The sequence below is a fragment of the Scatophagus argus genome, chromosome 1 (genome assembly GCF_020382885.2).
Source record: "Scatophagus argus isolate fScaArg1 chromosome 1, fScaArg1.pri, whole genome shotgun sequence".
NCBI classification, from domain to species: domain Eukaryota; kingdom Metazoa; phylum Chordata; class Actinopteri; family Scatophagidae; genus Scatophagus; species Scatophagus argus.
The window spans coordinates 25,878,843-25,894,918 of NC_058493.1; positions in this window are offsets into that span (position 1 = coordinate 25,878,843).

Sequence of the window (16,076 nt, forward strand, 5' to 3'; positions counted from 1 at the left end):
TGTAGTGTACACCTGTGAGAAATACTGAGCTGAAGACAGCTCAGAGTGGCCAGTGCTGGAGGCAGGGACTTATGGCAACATCGTGTGTGACGTGTAAGGTCAGCAGACACTGACCAGAATGACTCTGACAGTGTAACAGACTGACCACTGCTTAGTGTAGAAGGAACAGCCAGCTGGTAGTCAGAGCCGAGCAGACAAGAGCAGCTGCTGTTGGACTCTCTGGTTTCTGTGATGGAAACACAGAAGGCTGCAGGCTTTGACAGTCACTGTCAAAAGTCTGAACCATTACACCACAACTGAAATATGCTAAGTATTTGGTTAGTAAAAATAATAATAATAAGTCATAAACTTGTGTGAAAGATGAGTCTCAATTTGCAGATTCCCATTCAAAATTGTGGGCTGGGGGATGTGTGCTGCCATCTCTGATTGGATGATGTTAACATATTTTTATATAGTAATTTCATGGCATAGATCTGTTCCAAACACTAGACTCTGTCAGCATTGACTTGACAAGGTTCAGATTACTTTTAAGCCCTGAGTCAATATTAACATCAGCACTGATGTGTTTCATCAAAGTACAGTCATAACCGGGTTTACAGCTCAAAAAGAAAAAAAAAAAAAACACACACTACAGTGCCTCTTTAAGTATGTTGAACCAAGGCTATTTGTCTAGGACAGAATAAAGCTGACAGAGTGTGTCAGTGTGTCCCCACAAACCTCAGGCTCTTTTTCAGTACAAATCTTTAAGGCGAACAGAACATTCAAGTGCCCACCTGCATGAAATCAAGAGATACCTGTCAAAATGGTAAAAACATTGCTGAAAATGTCAAGGGGTCCTCTTTTGTCTTAGGTCTGCAATTACTACTTGATATGCCTTACGTCATGGTTAGGTTGTTGTTTTGAACTTGTTTCTTGATTTCAGGTTGGCAATTTCACACCTGTCCGGGACGACAGGTGGAAAAATGATTTACTTACAGTAAGGATAGTTAATATGTGCTGTCCCTGAGAAATAAACTCAATAAAATAGTGGAGTCGTAAATCTGACGGACTGAAAAAAGGTAAATAGAATAATGAAAGTACTGGTCACAATCTGGACTCACATTTCAGAGGGTTTGTTTTTTTTTGTTTTTTTTTAATTTTCCTGTAACAACAACAAGATGGTTGGATGCTGGTATTTGAGATAAGAAAACCTGAGCTATACCCCATGAGCTCATAATGTGTGACAGCCAAAACATCCTCTGCTACCTTTACCACCTTAAACTCTGAATTGGGACCTCCAGGAAGGGTTGTAGATTTTTTTCTTTGTGTGAAGTTAACAGCCTCACAGCAAAGTTGGTGACAGTTTTATTGGTTTTACGAATTTACTTAAACTTTGTGGTTTGATAAAGACAAAGGGAGGAACAGCATGAACCTTACAAACCTATTAACCATAATCATTGCATCATGTTATCTGATTTGTTTCACATTCACTCCTATGTACACAAAAGGTTCACCAGTAAGAAAAATCACTTGTTTTCCCCCAAATCACTCAATTTGGGAGTCGTTAACAGGGGTTTAGTCTGGCTCTCAGAAGTGCACAGAATGCTGACTCAACACCTAATACATGGCCTCATGTCAACAACACCGTCATCTTAGGGCTGAAACCTTATAAGAACAAATTAGACCTTTAGTCGTATTTGAATTTAAAAGTAGGCTCATGATTAATTCATGCTTCTCTTGCTTGCAAATGTCACAAATGCCTGCACTGCAACTACAGTGTTGACAGAACACATCATTAATGTGAATGTAACTATTTCATTTAAACGCATTTGCCCTCGTTCATGATGGACGGCAGGCTTTTCACTGTAGCCATTCGGAAAAGGTAAACACTTTCAGAGGTGTTCAAGCAAAATGTTCGGGTGGTAATTTGTTTGAGGCATACTGGACTCAGGCATGTTATGACACTCCGACATGAACATTAAATTTCCACTCGGTCTGAAAATTTGGAACCCTAGATCATCTCTTTATCACTTATTTAAGTGAATGCACAGGTTCTCTGCCGTCTGACAGAGGGTGCTTTGGCATTTTCCATGGCCTTGGTGAGTGTTGAGTTCTTTTCTAGTCAAAAATGCAGCTTTAAATGCATCCAAAATACAGTGAAGAAAGCAGGTGTGAGACAGATACGAACATGTTGGGAGAGTTGTAAATAGAAACTCATGAAATATGGATGGTCTGGATTGTAGATGAGAACAAGCAACACCAGATGCCATTAATTTGCTCAGACGAAACTATCAATAGTAATAACAGCAGCTGCAAAACCAACTCCTCTCAGCTTTCTCCCTGTTCTCTCAGTGAACTCTGCTTCCTCTGTTTTAGAAAAGTAGGACAGGAAACATGGAAACACAATTTTGCAATTGATTGAGCTCAATATAAGAGATAAAGTGAAGCAGTAAAGTGACATATATACTTGTATATCACATACTGCATATTTCATGTGTCAGATTATATCGGAAATAAATACTTTTTTTTGGTTTATCGACACAACTTGCCTCACAAGAGTTTTTTTGAACCGTTTTTGTTTGCTACACTGAAAATGTTTACATCCATTAAACAATCCATGGCTGCCACTCCAACTTAATCATTTGTTAAATCTGCTGCTAACATCTGCCATTTCTGTCCTAGCCATACCTGTTCTTCTCAGTTGCCCAGGCACAGTTTGCCCCTGCCTTTGCCAATCACCTGATGGTGCACACCTGCCCCTTATTACTCCATTATCCCCACAGCACAGTACAAAGCAATGAATCAGAGAACTAAAACATTTTCTGATTGTTTCACTGCAGTTATGTTCTAAAGCACAAATAAGCACACCCACACCACCAGGCAACTGTCCAGGTTTTGTGTGAATAATAAGTTTTCATCCTTTTCTGTTGCTGCCTGGGTATAGCTCACACAGTACCAGACCAGCATTTGTTCCTGGCAGACAAAGAGAGACTTGGTTGAAACATCTTTATAGAGTCCCAGCCGCTCACCGAGTTTGGGCTACAAAGTGTGATGCCTAGAAATGTCCTGAGACAGCAAAGTAGAGGGTACGTACACCACCACACACTTCCAGAGGGGTGTAACTGATGACTGACAGAAATTATTTCTGTACGAGTCTATATGTTGTTTTTGTTTGGGAAATAGCTGATTATACTTTCAAAATGGGAAAACATCATACAACAGTACACAACAGTGTTATCGTAATTTGATCAAACTTCGAAAGAGGTATCTATATGTATAGAAGTACTTATACAAATTAAATATTCATGCGTGTTTTTCTTTTCCTGATGCTTGTATACATTATTTTGGCTGACTGTATGTTCAGGTTTAGTTTTTCCTGGACCCAAAGACAGAAAGTGGTTAAAAGCTGGCACAGGGAAACAACGTAAGGTACACACTCAAGTGTAACAATCCAGAGCAGCCAAGAACACAACTATCATCACCTAAGCAAAACAACCTGGCAGTGAGTGGAAGAAAGAGCATGAGCTCTTATACTGTGAACTGATAAGCTGATTGTCAACAGGTGTGGAAACCAACCAGGTGTTAGATATCTAGAAGCCACACACACTGACAAACAGGCAGGGGAAGGAGGAGATACTGATTAACTGTGGAAGAGGGGTTGACTGATCCCAAAGATTTTTCCCCATTCGTTCATCCACTGAACTACTGAAGTCACAGCCCAGCTTTCTCACACACACTGTAGCATGTGCAATCAAAAAATAATTGGGAGCCTCTGGTGCTAACAAATCAAATCTGCCATCAATTTCCATACTTCCCTCCCTCAATTTTATGCTCCATCCTTTTTTTTTTGTTCCTTCAGTCTGACATGTGTGTATCATCTGTGATAAAGCAGGACATCATGAACTGACATAGTTCAATGACAGATATAGCAGATAGGCGTTTTTTTGTTTGTTTGTTTTTTTGTTTAGTGATGTTTTATTTATTCATGTTGTAACTTCCCAGCAGTTTCTGATTAGAAGTTATTATTGACACAGAATTACATGCTAATGCACAATAGGGTTCATCAACATTCAATATATCTGCTGTTGACACAAACATTTAATTAATAGGAAGGCGGCCTGTTTTTCACACCTGCAAATTAATGTAGAGAGCATAACATCATTCTTGTGCTGATCTCATTAACACCTTCACAGAAATGTACTTCCCCGAACGCAGAGTACAGCTTGTCTGAGGGTTCAGGTTTATGAAGCCATCCTGTCCATGTGCTGTGGTCACACACAATCTATCTTCATGTTTGGCACATCAACAAAGCTGAATGTGCCTCGTTTTGAATTCTAATTTCTCCTACCTATCTAGCTTCTCAGCCAGTCACAGATCTATAGAGCTCCTTGAAAGACTCCTGGACATCCCTGACACTGTATCTAATATCAGCCAATTCCAATATACAAAGGTAATCAATAGGAGCAGAGTGGGGGGGCTGAAGAAGCTCGACACAGTAAAATGAAAAGGAATTTCTATCTGTAGTCTTGGTGTCATGGTTTACAGTATTTCTCCACTTCCCCTCATTATTTGATTTCCAAACATTAGGGTTTTTTAAAGGGGAGAATGTGCTTGTTTGTGAGTGTGGCATGACCACGATCAGCAGGAACTAGAGGGTGAGAGAGATGACATTGCGGGGTGGAAATCAAAACCAATTACAGCTTTGGGTATTGGTTTTAGGGGTTTTACAGGTGGCAATAACAAGTGGAGAAAGGATGGCAGAAAAAGAGACTGGATGGAGGGAGGGAGGGAGCAAGCGATGATGTAGATGGCAGAGGAGGGAGTGAGCTGCTAGAAGCGTCTGTGAAAATCAGTGGCCCCCTGGGAGACCAGCTGAGCTCAATTACCAGGAGAATACAGTTGCAAAGGGAAGCCGAAAGGATACAGCATCGATCTGTCACACACTGACAGCGGGGAAGAGAGCGCAGGCGGAGAGGGAAGGGTGGGCGGCAGACTAGAAACAGAGTGAGAAAAAGAGATGAAATTGGAAAAGGAGCCAGCCTGAACAAATAGTGAGGTAAAGGAAGGTAGGCGTGAGTGAGAAAAACAAATTCTGCTCTTTGAAGGCAGATTACCCTACCTTAAGTATGTGTATATGCCGAATTTATATAGTCTAAGACAGTGCAGTTTGCGTTTGTCAGGAGTTCTCTGTAATACAAATGAACCAACATAAAATCAGACTTTATAGTCATTACAAATCTACATTCTACAGTCAGACAATAACACACAAGTCACTTGCTTTTTATAATGTGTTAAACATAAAATAAGCATTCCTCCCATGCTTTATTTCAAACCACACTTCAAGTGATTTGTGTCTGGACCTGTAAGGTTATTTTACATCCATTTCATTGCTGTATTTTGCTTTTTGCAAATCCTTGATTTTATTTTTTCAAAGCTTTTATTTACTTTCCAGTTATTTTTATTTTGTAATTTAATTACATGACACTGTCACATGTAATTGGCTACTCTTAGCATACTTACATATTATGTGTAGTTGTTGTAATAGTTAAAACATTTACACGATGATAACATTTTTTCTTAATACTCTTAATATTTATGGCTGTTTCTACTCCTTTACTGACACTGCTTAAAAGCTGCCTCAAGTACAATAAACTGACAAGTAAGCTATGTTATATGACCTTTATAACCAGCTTATTTTTTAATCATTACAACAATTACAATATTTTGGTCTGTCCAACCTTCATCACATGTACATCATTTACCCTATGAATGCATATGCGTAACACACGAGTGTTTGTTATGCTGATTTTTATTAACTTTATGAAGTTAACATGATTCTTGTAGATGAGTGTGAATGTTGCCCCAAGAAGACCAAACCTCCACTCCCCAAAGATGATCTATAGTCGCCTGAGTCACTGCTGTTCTGAGCCTGCTCTGTGGACTCCATGAGCTGTGGAATGCATGTGACTTCTGTCTTGCGTTCTCACTACTAATGAGGACCCGAGAAACCATAGAAATTGTACAATGTGCCAAAGAAAATTAATTTCGCTAATTTAAAATGAATGGAGGTGTCGTAGCTGCAGGTGTTGGCTCAGTCTCATTTTCAGATGCAATTATTAGATTGGACCAGGAGGTTACGTGAGTAATCATTTGTGGAAAATCAGTTTTTATAGGACTTTGATGGCACCTGCTGTGTCAGTGAGCCAAAGCAGCAAATATTCAAACTTTGACTTGTGTATTTGAAGAGGAGGCAGTCACACTCGACTGGTGACTGATCCCCTGCAGCATGTTTTTTTGACTCTAATGATCGGTCTTTTATACAGGAAAAATGTCAAAATTGTCTCCTTGTTTACAAGGTTTTTAAAGTCATAGAAAAGCAGGCCTTCTGTCAAAGGATCAGAACTAAAATACAGTGTTGAAACAGAAGTTGAAATTGCACACACACACTGCTCTGAGCCTTTGAACTTAGTACCTGGGGCTTTACAAAAGAAACGTTGAGGATTGGCATTTACTCAAGTATAGTACCTAAGTATTGCAAATATACTAATATAATACTGCAAATACTACTGTGAATAAGTAGAAGAGCTTAAGTCGGGGCAACTGGACTTCAGTTTAAAAACAAAGACATTTCACCTCTTATTTAAAAGGCTTCTGGGTAATTTTCGCACACAGTCATCATGTGACTCATGAGAGTTTCATGGTTCCTGGGGGGAATGAGGTGTGAGTCCAACACAAGAAGGCCAATCCCACTGGTCGGGATTCTGCAGTCCATCTACATCTTAAGGAGAAGAGACATTCATCTCAGGACAATAATGTTCACATTTTGGACAGGGAAGACGGGATAGTTTGAGAGAGGGGTGAAGGAAGCCATCTTTGTCCACCTGGAACAACCTTCCTTTAACAGAAGAGGTGGTCTGTGCCACCACCTGTCTACCACCTACAGTGCAGCCTTGAGACCCTTGCAAATCCCAAGACAGAAAGGGTGGTGAGTCATGCAGGTGAGGAATCAGCTGAGGAAGCTGAAGGTGAGGAAGGCAGCAGGTCCAGATGGCATCAGTCCCAGGCTATTGAGATCCTGCGCTGACCAGCTGTGTGGAATCTTCCAGCACATGTTCAACCTGAGCCTGTTGCTGGCCAGAGCTGTGGAAGACATCATGCCTGGTACCAGTGCCAAAGACCCCCCATCTGAAGGAGCTCAGCAGTTACAGGCCAGTGGCACTGACGTCTCACCTGATGAAGACTCTGGAGATACTCGTCCTCACCCACCTGCGCCCACTGGTGAGCTCATCGATGAACCCGCTGCAGTTTGCCTACCAGCCAGGAATTGGAGTGGAGGATGCCATTATCTACCTCCTGCACACATCACTATCTCACCTGGAGAGGGCTGGGAGCACTGTGAGGATCATGTTTTTCGACTTCTCCAGTGCATTCAACACCATCCAGCCCACCCTAATGGGAGACAAGCTGAAGTGTGCAGGAGTAGACCACCACCTCGGTACCTGACAAACAGGCCACAGTATGTGAGGCGGCGAGCGGTGAGTCTGACATGCTTCTCTGTAGTACAGGTGCACCACAGGGAACAGTTCTGGCTCCCTTTCTGTTCACTCTCTACACCTCTCATTTCAGGTACAACACCCCAACCTGCCACCTACAGAAGTTCTCAGATGACTCTGCGATCGTCGGCCTCATCGTGGACAGAGACGACCGAGAGTACCGAGAACTCATCCAGGGATTTATGGATTGGTGCCAGGAGAACCGCCTCCAAATCAACGCGGGTAAAACCAAGGAGCTGGTGGTGGACTTCAGCAGACGCCAACACACCCCACCCGTACTGGTGAACATCCAGGGAATTGACATTGAGAGAGTCATCTCCTACAAGTACCTGGGCGTTCACCTCAACAATAAACTGGACTGGACTGACAACAACACGCCCCGTACAAAGGTCCTTTGAGGTCCTTTGGAATACAGGGTCCACTCCTCAGGAGCTTTTATGACTCAGTGGAGGCATCAGCCATCTTTTATGGTGTGAGGAGGGCCGCCTCAGTCCTGGGCTGCTCCCTGAACAAGGTGGATGACAGGAGGACGATAGCCAAGCTGTCGTCCATGCTGGAGACCCTCTCCCACCCCATGCAAGGCACTCTGACAGCACTGGGCAGCTCCTTCAGTGACAGACTGCTACACCCGCACTGTATGAGGGAGAGGTGTTTGCTTTAAAACTGAAGTCCAGTTGACCCAACTTAAACTCTTCTACACAAGATGACCTGGATGACTGAGAACCTACAGACATACTGCAAATACCATTGCATTTAAGCAGCAAAAGGGAGAAACTCATGGTCCACTGGACGCAACAGAAAAATACATTGAGATTCCTTGGAGGAAAGAATATTTTGACATTTTCTGAAAATAAAAATGTAGCTTTGATGGACTCATTCTGAGCAAATGTGTTTCCACTGATTTCACTGTATAAACATGGTATCTGTGTGCAACAGCTTACCAGTTTGCTGTGCAGAACAGCCTTGAAGTTATTAAGGCTACAGTACAACACCACATCAGAAGACTTAAATAATTAATGAAGTTACGACTGCTTTGCCACATTTGTAAATTGTGCACAGGCTCTCTTGTATCGATCGTGCTACCATGTGATGGCTATGGCTGTTTCATAATGTCAAAGAAAAGGAGCCAGTACATTTTACATTAGTTTGGTCAACATGAGACAGAAAATGACTGAAGCACTGGAAGTGATCTATCAAGCTAAAAGTTAAGAAGTGAATGTTGCAGCGCATACCATTTTTATGAGGCGTATGACTGGTCTGAGTCAGTTGTCAGACTTCATCAGGAGGGGGTCTCTTTTTCATTTTATGAGCCTTATGAAAAACTTTATTGCTATACAATATTATTCTTTCCATCCTCAGAGCTAATTCTTTCTCTATATCTATCAGGAAAAGTAGAAGTGAGGCCCATCAAAATTGCCTTTTTGATTTGGGAACAGAAGTACCATCCACACAGGGTGAGTTGCTCCCAGGTGTCTAAGTTGATTAGCTCCTGTTACATGTGCTTTCTGGTCGGAGCTCTGCACTCTTCATCAGACCCTCCTGGGCATCCTGCAGTCAGACAACCAGGCCTCTCAGGGAAGTGATGTAGACATTCAGTGGCACTATGGTATTCATTTATCTCCCTTGTGTTGATGAGCCCTGAGCCTGAAATATTGTGAAGGTGTTCATTCAGTGATATGCCTCCAGGGCGACTTTGAATGTGTGGACTTTAGTTATTGGCTCTGTATTCAGCACGGCACCTCGTCAGGTTTGAAATGTGCTTGTTTTTTATTTTTTTTCTTGTATATATATTTTTTTTCAATTGGCTTCTCAGGTCTTTACGGTGATCCTGATTGGCCATGAAAACAGGCAGGTCTGATTCAAAAACACAGACTTTCTCCTCACATTTTGTTTCACTGTGACAAGTCTGACATCCTTCTCACTCCACCTTCTCTCAGGAGAACATCCAGTGTGCTCGTTATTTTTCATACCTCAGGCGAAGCGACTCAGGTCTTCGCTCAAGGATGGGCGTCTTATTTTCGATATTAATTTTACAAGGCCTATGTAATGTATATTTCAGAACCAAGTGATTTACTGTGAATAAAAATAGTCTAAGACTATTTTGAAAGAAAGTTCCCTACTGACAGCAGCAGCTGGTCACAAATTAAGAGGAGAAATGGGGCTTTTAACTTCATTGCTCATTAAAGGGCTAATCTCCCCCTCTGGATATTAAAATAGCATGGTAGTTGTAAAACCTTTTCATGGAAAGAGATTGATGAACATTAATACACACACTAGACAACACATCTTTCCACAACCACACGCTGCTCAGTATACCTCATCTTGATACGCAAATTACAGTGGAATTCGGCCTTAAACCTTTAAAACTGTCATCATGACACACCCATCTCCTAAACCAGACAGCTTCAATGACTCTGATCATCTAAAAGCTTAATGTAGCAAAGGCATAACTGCCAGTCACAATCCAGTCTGACTTTCATTACAGTGTCTTCAGGACTGAAGTGATTATGCGTGGAAGAAATATGACATCTTCAAAAAGGCTGCAAGACTTTGAAGAACAGCATTTATTCATGCATGAATGGAACAAATGAAGTTTGAATACTACAAGAATCCGAGCTTGCTGATAACAAAGCTGGTCGAAAATGGGAGGAGATACAGTATGTTTGTGCTGGGTTTCAGTGGAATAGGTTTTCTAGGTTTAGGTAGACAGAATATGCCTTAACAGTCACTCAGTGTGCCCATTTTTTTGAGTGCAAAATCAAAATCAGAATCTGATTCTGGTTCTGATTTTTATTGCATTGCATTGCTTAGCTAGAGTGCATCCCTGTGTCAGATTGCTGGCAAATGACATTAAATTGACTCAAACTCAACTTCAAACTTAACTTCAAATGTGTAATACACTTCCCTTGATGTGTTTTGTAGTGAGAACAAAGGTCGTGGATCATTTATGTGTGTAATGTGATCATTAACATTTAGCAAAGCAATTTTAATACAACTCCAAATGGAACATTTAGGAAAGGAAAGTTAAACTAATTTGAAGTCAGTTGCAGTAACATTTCCACACTTTGTGCTTCACTTTGTAAATTTTCCTCATGCACAGATGCACGTACTGTACATTCACACACAGAAAGCAAATATGATCTGTATCATCTATGGTTTAGGATTATTTAAAAAGAAGAAGAAAAGAAAAATGGTTGCAGAAAAAGAGCCATTTTCATCTCTGAATGTGATAACGCAAGCCCTCTAGCACTTTCTTTTTTTTTTTTTTTTACCTTTTTATCCTCCCCTCCTTGCCTCCTTCTGGACCAATTTCACATGGCCCTAATTACAAAAACAGAATGCTTTTGGAGCCTCTAAGCTTCTGGACAGTGGGAGATAAGAGAATGGGTTCTGGACTGCATAATGGTCAGGATTAACCTCCCTTTCACCCTGGCTTTCCCTCAAAGTAAGAAATTTGACAGAAACGTTAAACAGAACATCAGCACAGATTACATTGTGCAAATAGTTTTTCTACAAACTTAAATGACACAAGTCAGATTGTTGGGTGTTCAATGTATTCTGCCTGTTAACTGAATTTCAGTTTTTGAGAAGTGTAATTCTGCTGACAACAAAAAGAAGACAAGGCGATGATTCATGAGTCTGACAACATCAGATTGTGGGCGTAACTGTGACCTTGTAAAGGCCTTTGTAAAAACCTATGACCAGTAAGACATTCATTAAAACAAAAAAAGCCAAAGATGTTCTTACAAATAAATGTCTTTTTCATCAATCATTCATTCAATTAATAAAGTTGAAAGATAGCCTAGTTATCTAGCCAATCCTCGCTCATGTGATAGTTTTTTCAGAAACATATTTTTATATTCATCCCATCAGTTATATTATTTACCATTAATCATTTACACAACTCTAGAAGACTCAACTGGAGTCCTCGCAGAAAAACACCTAGACTGGATGCTATACAGAGCCACATGACAGGATGCATAAATGGATTTACATCACTGACAATTCTGGCCCCACCCATTTTTGGGTTCCCCACAAGCCTGCCTAACAATGTTTTGATGATACGCTGATTTTATTTGGTCTAACTCTGACAGCAAAACTGAAACAGTATGATTTTTCTGTCCAGATGAGCAACTCAGCAGCAAATGGGCTGTTGTTCAGGTAACCTTAGCCCAGCCTTGTGGATAATAAAAGTGGTAAGACACTAACCATTCCTCCCTGCTTCCTCTCCACACTTTGCTTTTTAAGTGAATTTCACTGTAGAACTGAATGGTCAGTATTTCCAGGAAAATGAAGCAAGACTGTGTCTGCGACCTTGATCATTGACCCAGAGTTTCTAGAGACAAAGGACATGATTTACAGATAACCACCATGGCCTCACACACACACACACACACACACACACACACACACACAGACACACACCCTCTGTCTGCTTAGCCATGTGGTCGATATCCACTGGTGCATGTCATTGTGTCTGGGGAAGGGAGACAAAGGTTAATGATGGGCTAAAGGGCAAAACCTCCCTTCCCTGCATGCAGTTTGTTGCAACACAGTACAGAGAGCTAAACAGGGACTGTAATTGATGTGCTGTGTGTGTGTGTGTGTGTGTGTGTGTGTGTGTGTGTGTGTGTGTGTGTGTGTGTGTGCGTGTGTGTGTGTGGATTTAACTGTAGCTTGAACCACATAATTCCTTATTAGGCAAATAGTAACTGGGCTGTTTGACTTAATTGTCTTGTCTGCACTAAACTTGGAGCAGTTTAATGTGTTTTTTTATAGATGTTGGATGTTGGAAAATTCTTTATCACAGCTTGAGTTTTATTTTGGTTTCCAATCAAAAGTAATAAGTTACACTACAAACACAGGAAAAGTTTATTGCGATTGAGAAATTTCACATAAAAAACACAACAGATAGATTACTGTTTCACTGTCTCGTTTACTCAGAAGCAGACGATGGCAAAGTGTCAGACCAGAATCTTTATGAAATGTAATAAAATTATTTGTGTGACCAAATCATTTATTGAGAAAAAAGTTTGTATGTCACATGATTTTAAATCAATGGCTACCATGAAATGTAGTAAACTACAAGCATCCCTACATACTTATGCTACCAGTCAGGTTGCCATCCTGGTGTGTTTGGGTGGCACCATGCAGTCACTTTGATGATGATGTTGTCAACAAGATTCAAGTTCTAATAAAGTTATTACTCTAAGCAAGATCAGGTTTAAAGGAGCACGACACTGAATCTTTTGGTTGAAACGTGACTTTGAAAAGTTTGCAGCAGTTTGTTTACATCACTCTAATTTTGAGATATTCATGCACTCTTTCTCATCAAATCTACTTGAGGTGTAGAATTAAGTTTTCCGCAGTTAACATGTAAATGTTACTAGTACAGAAACAAGTAAAAAAATTTATTTGACACATAATAGATATGAAAGGTTCAATTTTTGCCAACTTTTTGACAGGTGACATACAGTTGTTGACCATCCACTTGCTGCCAAATTTGAGGTGCTTATCATGTGTCTTGTAAAACATTTAAAGAAACACCTTCATATATTTTTCTGCGATATCTCTGCCCTACCTTAATAACTCCAGGGCTACAGTGAATGCAGACTCCAGTTGCAAGCCCTGATGCCTTTAATCCTCTTTAACTGCACCCTGCTCTCTCTCCAAAGGGAAAACTAGCAGCAGAAAATCATTTTTCTACTTCACAGCCCTTCGACAAAAGCTGACTTTTGGCTTATGGCTTTGCGCAATTTACTCATGGAGAGCGTGAATTAGCGAGATAGAGAGAGCGAGATAGAAAAGAACATATCAACAGCAGGGTGGTATGGCCACACTTAACGTCACAGTAATTTTTCAATCCAGACAAAGGACACGTAAGAAGACTTTGCTTGGCCTCAATTTAACTCATTTGGTAATGTGCTGATACCGATGTCCCACAGTGATAGAATGATACTGACTGTTTACTTAACCCTTAAGTGACCACCTGCGTGACAGATCTCAACGCAGACCAAAAAGGGATTTACAGAAGAAATTGATCCGATCCTTTCACACTTTCTGAAAGCAACTTGTTCTCGTTCATCCACACATTTTACATAATATATCTTTTTTTATGAGAAAGAAAAGAAAAGAGGCAAATTATGACCCTCATTAGTTTGTGTGTTCATTCGTGTGTTGCCAAAATAAACTTAAGTCAGGTTCAATGGCTGACTGTGCAGTCGTCACCCCTCCCAACAGCACATGTGAGATGCTGTTTTTTCACATACATATCAGTCAGAACACAGCAAATGGGAGTGAAAGAGGCCACCCTGCTGAAGTGGTGCCAAGTAGGCTCAAAAGTTTTCAAGTTTGTGAGGATCATAATTGTAACATGACATTTATACACACAATATTTTCTGCAAAGCCTACCAAGCCTGTTTACATTCAGTAACAAACAATTTTATCAGTAAGGCTTAAAACCGGTGTTGTACATTTGTACTGACAGGATATAATCACACTTCTTCATGTTTCCACGTGGATTTGTGGTTGTTTCCAAGTTGACTTTTAAATGCCCAGAGAATTATCTTGAGGGTCTGAGCACATTTTCAGTTTCACCTCCGGCAAGGAGATGATGCTTCTACCCATTTATTTAGTCTCAGTCTATAGAAACAATATCTCTGAAACATTTCACTGTATTTCAGCAACATTTGGCAGACATATAGCCTCAGGCTAAAAAACACAACCTCAGTAAAGTTCAGTATAAATCTGGGAATTCTGCCATTAGACAGAAATATAACTAGTGACCAGCACAGATAAAGACATGATCTCAAATCCCGAGGAGGCGTTTCAGGAGATGAAATCAATTTGACTCAAATGAAGAAGAGAAACTGAAGTTTGGTCTTTGAATGGAAAAGGATGTTAGAATATTGTTCAGAAAAGGGCCAGTATTTCTTCTCTGGTACTCTTTAGTTTGATTTGTCTCTCTGTACCCTCTTCCATGTACATGTACCCATGGGTGGTTTTCCTGCTTTAGCTCAGCTGTGTTGCTGGGATCAAACTATATAAATGATTCAGAATTTCCTATAGCTCTCAACCCAGTCTGGGCCTCTTATCCCCACAACACCCTTTGCTCAAAAAACAGTGCATAAACACACACACTCTAAGGCACTCATGGACACACAACACCACCCCTAAAATAACTGCATTCACTATTTACAAGGCACCAAAGGTGCTCGCAGACCTTTTGGAGAAAACGAAACACTGTCCCAATATAAAAGCGGCATGTGAATAACAATCTGGAGTAAACTTTAAAACATAATCTATTTTTGTCCTGTTTGTTGCACTGGCCCTTACTGAGTATCACTCTCGCGAGAACTCCATGCACACCATGGAGGAAGATATCCTAAAGTTTTAGTAAACAAAATTAAAACTGTCTTGTCCAGGTAACACCAGGACAAAGTAAGAAGTCTTATAATTTGGGCAATTAGAGAACTGACACACACTTTATTTATCTCTTAGACAGATAGATAGATAGATAGATACTTTATTGATCCCGAGGGAAATTCAAGATATCTCTTATCTCTATATCTCTTGACCTTTGTGTGGGTAAATGACAAAATAGTTATACCAAGATCAAAGTTGACAGTAAGGGCAATGAGCAGCTGGTGTGGTTAAGTTCTACTGAAGGTATGAGCCTCCTATTTCCACTGTTAAATATTTCCTCTTATCGCCAAGAAAGGTAGAGTTATCTAAGAAGAACACAAGTTTGCTTAAAATTTTTAAAGTTTTAAGTTTATTGTATATTGTTCAATGTCATCCATTGTGACTGCTGTTTATTGCACATGAGAAATGGGATATGATAGGAATGTGAAGGACCAAGAGGACCAAGGGACTTCTGCTGTGAAACCTCCAAGAGAATTCATCTGGCCTGTCCTTGGAATATTTTAGAGTGGTGTGTGTGTGTGTGTGTGTCCGTCTGTCCGCGTGTGTGTGTCTGGTGTGCAGGTGTGTCACAAGGAAAAGAAATCAGAATAAGGAAGCATAAGGACACCCCCCCTTTGACAGAATGTTGTGCAGAGAGAAATTAAAAATCAATGTGTCCTCCTATCATCCTTGATATTCTTCTCTTTTCATCACAAGCCGTGGTGACCGCTGACCTCCACAGACTGTTCATCATGAGATGCCAGGGGGAAAAGTCCCAAGAAAATACTGCATCGACCTTGTTATTTTATTAAATGATTGATGAAACTGGCCTTTGATTGGAAAATCAACATTAATCTCTGTGAAACCAAACTGTAAAAATAATCAACAGTTTCATTTTGTCTTCTTAACTCGAAAGATTCAAATTTTTAATGTATCATGTCACCTCCTTTTTGTCAAAACTCACTTAAGTTAAATTAAACTCACTAGAATCCTTGACACCTGTTTCACCTTTTAAAAACCATGCAAAAGAAATTTTAATTTTCAGGGGAAAGAAATGTAAAATTTTGAAAAAAAAAAAAAAAAAAAACAAGCTGCAGTGACTGCACTCCGCAGCTTTACCTAAAGCTAATTTACAAACTT